Raw genomic sequence first — 5164 nt, forward strand, 5'->3', positions numbered from 1 at the left:
CGCCTCCCCTACTATGGCTTCGCAAGAGGCGATTTGCGGCGCCTTGGACGTATTGCGTGATGAATAGTGGCGGAAAACCGCGATGAATACAAATTTACACAAGAACACCAATTACTCCTGCGGCTAGGTATTTATTTTCTTACTAAGCTCCAGACGCTGCGGCCGCATGTTGCCCGAAGCGGGCACTCATGATGCCATGCGAAACGAGTGCTCCCGGAAAACAATCATATCTGCGGGTTTTGGGCGCAGCAGGCCAATGAAAGCATGGAAGTATGGAAAGGCATTGCTTCTTTATAAAAGAAGTGCCACGTCTCACGAGGCAACGCAGTAGTAATTTTTTTCCCCTGTGAATTCATGAACGTTTGTGCATGACGTACAAGCTCGGTCAGAACGTCTTTACCGGTCAAAAAACAGCCTGGAAGGAAAATGGCAATTGTACTATGAAGAAAATGGGCAGGCGATGTTGCACGCTGAGTTGTCAATTTTATATTCCTTAGGCGAGCTCATCACTGTTCCTCCTGTACGAGAGAATCTGCTCACCAGAGTCGACAGCCGCGGAGGGCAACGTCCTGTCGCTCTGATTAGTCTGTGTACTTGAATATCATGACTATATTCGTGGTAAAAATTACCAGCATAACAAAGTCAGTGTATGCAGGAATTTATTTACAATAAAAAGTTGTCAGCTCGCGCGCGCTCGAGCTGTTTAAACGCGCAAAACCTTTCGACTGAGCGGCTTAGTGATTAATTTTTTGCGATAGGCCACTCTGTCCGTAACAAGAGCAACAATGTTTGATAGGAGGGGCTTTATGAATTTCTTTGCCACTATTGACGATGTGACCGAGGCATGGTCTTCTCTTGCCTCGCATATAAATAGAGGACAACTCTCCAGATGCGGCAAAATCATTGCCGTGATCTTCTTGCACACATCGTTTGTGGCAATACGTGGCGCTGCGATGTCGATGGCCTTACTTTTACAAGAACAGCTACAACCTCGGCCTTTGGGAACACCAAACCCCCTCTAGTTCGGTGGTTAATAAGTCCCATCACTGGTGATATTGATGGTTCCGAATCATTCAGTCTCGGGCAGGCGCTGCACATCCTTTGTTCTTCTATCGCTTTCACGACGAAACCGGCGACGTATGCTACTGCAGCGGTTTCTACTGTTGAAGGCGGCCGCTGCACTGAAAAAGAAAAGGTAAGAACAAAGTGCTCATATATCAGGACTAATTAAGGAATATGGAGCTCCAATCCCGGCTTGAAAAAGTAATGAGCTCGAAAGGCTATTATAACTGCATGCGCAATACATGAAGTCTGCCTACTTACAGGGCATCACTTTCAAGGGCGCCAGCAAACTGTTGACATCATCCACGAAACTCGGTGGTTCACAAATGCTAGAAAACAAAACGGTACAGAAACTACATGTTAGTGACCGGCGTGAAAAAGGTGCAAAAGCATGGGGAAACAGCACTAGCTTGAAAGTAGGAAATCGCTAGTTGCTGCTGACACACTGCTTTGATCATCCGCAATATCGGGTGGTTCAGACAAGCTGAAAAACAAAACAGTGCAAGAACAAGAAGTTGGTTACCACTGTATGTGGTGTACAGAGGTAAAAGAACCAAAGGAAGCGCGCGTCCTTTTTGAAAAACTGACATCAAATAAATGGTGCTGCAGGGGATGTGCATACCTGAGTAGTGCACTACTGGTTTTAGCCGAGGTGTTCTGAGGAATGTTCGATGTGTCCAGTCCTGAAGATGTCCCGCTCGGCACAGCTGGATCAACTCTGCTCAATTGGGTTGATGTAGAAGCACTGTACATGCTGGAGAACAAAAAAATGAATACGACAGAAGTGACATCAGAAGGAAAAAATGCCACATATATATATATATATATATATATATATATATATATATATATATATATATATATATATATATTATATATATTGTAAGCACTATTAACGTACTTCGTCGTTTTCATTTGTACATAGCCATCATCATCTTCACTGTTCTTCGATTTCTTCGCGCGTGAGCTGGGGGCGTTGCCTTTGGTGGAATAAACAGCGCTGGACAACTTGATCGGTCTCGGTATTATAAAGTGGTGGAGGTACGTCAAGATCCCGACGTCCTCTCGCGTTCCCGTCCTCCCTGGAGCTCCGTTCCGGTCGCCGCCTGCACCCAACTACCCCTACAACAATGGACACTTCCGACCCCGGCCCTTCCGGCGCCTCAAACCCTACCACACAGACGACCCCACCTGCGGCGCCCTCTTGGACTGTGACGAGCCCTCAGCGCGATCCCCCTGTCTTTGCGGGACTCCGCGGTGATGACGTAGACGATTGGATCGACCACTACGACCGCGTGAGTTCTTGTAACAAGTGGAACGACACCCAGAAATTGAGGCACGTCGCCTTCTACTTGACCGGTGTTGCAAAGACGTGGTATTTCAACCACGAAACCGACATCGCGGATTGGACCACGTTTACCTCGAAGCTGCGGCAAATCTTCGCTTCCTCGTCTGGCCGTGCAGAAGTCGCCAAACAGAAGCTGGGAACGCGCCGCCAACTTCCCCAAGAGTCTTACACCTCATACATAGAGGATGTCTTGGCTCTGTGCCGCCGTGCGAATCCTAGCATGACGGAAGCCGAACGCGTTCGCCACATCTTAAAAGGCATTGGGCCTGTCGCGTTCAACGCCTTAATCGTGCAAAATCCGGCTTCTGTCCAAGACATCACTTCAACGTGTCAACGCCTCGACGAGCTGCAGTCTATTCGTCTTCCACATGACAGCAGCGATCCTCAGGTTGCTCATTCTCCAGATCTACGTGCTCTTATCCGCACCATCATCCGCGAGGAGCTTCAACTACAAGACCTAAAGCGTCCCCCTGCTGCCTGCGCACCAACCCCCACCTTCGACTTGCGCGAGGTCGTAAAGCAGGAGTTGACAGCGATGACTACACCCACGACGCATCTTGCTCCGGTAGCGCGCTCCACCCCTACCTACGCGGATGTTGTTTCGCTACCCACCCCTACCGTGACTTCCGTGCCTACTGGCGTTTCCTATGACCATTTGGCTTCGATGGGAACCAGAGCACTTGCTGCGCCATCGTACCCTCAGTGGCGTCCACCTCGTCCGGTTTGTTTTTACTGTGGCATACGCGGCCATATATCTCGCTTCTGCCACCGGCGCCAGCAGGATGAAAGGCGAGGCTATGCTGAGCACGAAAGAGACCGCACTCGCCGATCAGACGACTACTATCCCGGACCGCACTCATTCCCTCAACAGCGTTCTCCGTCTCCACCAGCTGCTCCCAATCTGCCTCATAGTTCCCGTTCGGCCAGACGTCGTTCTCCATCCCCTTACCGGCGCTCTACATCACCACTTCGTCCCACTTCCCATTTTGTCGACCAGCACTCGGAAAACTAACTGTTGCAGTTTTTGGAGGGGAAACTGCTTCTTATCGGTCTTCAAAAATTCCTCCTGTTCGCCCGGCCAACATGCTTTCTGTGACTGTCGAAGGTGTTCCCGCATCAGCTCTCATCGATACCGGTGCCGCCGTTTCTGTTCTTCGGAGTGATCTGTGTTCCCGGCTCCGTAAAGTAAAAACGCCTTATCTTGGACCTATTTTGCGTGGCGCTAATAATGCATTCATTCGCCCTGACGGACAGTGTACTGCTCGTGTTCTCATCGACGGCATACGCCACCACATCGAGTTTATCATCCTTCCAACGTGTATCCATGAACTTATACTTGGTTGGGACTTCCTACATTCTGCTTCAGCCGTCATTTCATGTAGAGAAGAAGTTGTCCACATCACAGATACAGAGCTTGAACCTGTTGCGGACTCTTCACTTTCATGCGTGAACTTGGTCCTCGCTTCAGACTACGTCCTGCGTCCTGGTCACGAAGACGTTGTAGCCGTAACGTCCAGTCAGATCGCCGACGGAGACGCCCTAGTCGCCCCTTCTTCCCGCTGTACTTCTCGCGGAATTCTCATTGCCACCTGTCTCGTCCGGTTTTCACGCGGCCGCGCCCTTCTGTCTGCTTGCAACACGACCCCAGATCCTGTGATGCTGCCCAAAGGGATGACTGTGGCAACCCTCGCCGACACTCAACCAATCTCTCTAGTCACGCTTTGCCCTTCTTCATCGCCAGCACCAACCTCAGGTTTGGATGATTCTTTCCCTCCTCCAGCCGTTCTTGGTTCTGACCTAACAGCCGCGCAGTCCGAAGCCTTAATGGTGGTCTTGGCAAAACACAAAGCCTGTTTCGATAGCTGTTCCTCTGTGTTGAGCCAAACTCCTGCGGCTACACACCGTATCGAAACCGAAGGTTCCGCTATAATACGACGACGCCCCTATCGTGTATCGCCGTCCGAACGAAAGGTCATTGAACAACAGGTCGCTGACATGCTTGCGCGGAAGATAATACGACCTTCATCTAGCCCATGGGCGTCTCCCGTGGTCCTGGTAAAGAAGAAAGATGGCTCAGTTCGCTTTTGCGTGGATTATCGAGCGCTCAATAAGATCACACGCAAGGACGTATATCCAATACCTCGAATTGACGACGCTTTGGACACACTACAAGGGGCGGAGTATTTCTCCAGCATTGATCTTCGCTCAGGATATTGGCAAATTCCGATGAACGAGACTGACAAGGAAAAGACCGCATTCGCTACACCGGATGGCCTTTATGAATTTAACGTGATGCCTTTTGGCCTTTGCAATGCTCCTGCCACATTTGAGCGCATGATAGACAACGTACTTCGTGGTCTAAAATGGAAGACATGCCTCTGTTATCTGGACGATATTGTCATCTTTTCGTCTGACTTCAGCCAACATCTTCAACGATTAGACGAAGTTCTCAAGTGCCTTGCGAATGCTGGTCTCCAGATCAATACAAAAAAATGCAAATTTGCAACCAAAACAATAAAAGTATTGGGTCACGTCGTCTCAAAAGATGGCATCCAGCCTGACCCCGACAAGATTAGTGCCGTTCTTCAGTTTCCTCGCCCCCAGCAACAGAAAGATCTACGTAGTTTCCTCGGCTTGGCGTCATATTTTCGTAGGTTTATACGCAACTTCGCAGCAATAGCAGCTCCTCTACACAAGCTACTGGTTACCGGTGCCTCTTTCACGTGGACTAGCGACTGCGAGTCGGCTTTTCAA

General features: G+C 49.7%; 1 long non-coding RNA gene across 1 annotated transcript; it reads right to left on the reverse strand.

Moving 5' to 3' along the window:
• Nucleotides 1–641: 641 nt before the first annotated feature.
• On the reverse strand, nucleotides 642–1835 carry LOC129382976 (uncharacterized). Its single transcript, XR_008610940.2, has 2 exons — nucleotides 1324–1835; nucleotides 642–1181 (listed from the first exon to the last, which is right to left on the reverse strand). It is a non-coding gene; the product is annotated as an uncharacterized lncRNA (long non-coding RNA).
• Between the last annotated feature and the right edge of the window lie 3329 nt (nucleotides 1836–5164).

Source organism: Dermacentor andersoni, chromosome 3, assembly GCF_023375885.2.
Source record: "Dermacentor andersoni chromosome 3, qqDerAnde1_hic_scaffold, whole genome shotgun sequence".
Classification (NCBI taxonomy): Eukaryota; Metazoa; Arthropoda; class Arachnida; order Ixodida; family Ixodidae; genus Dermacentor; species Dermacentor andersoni.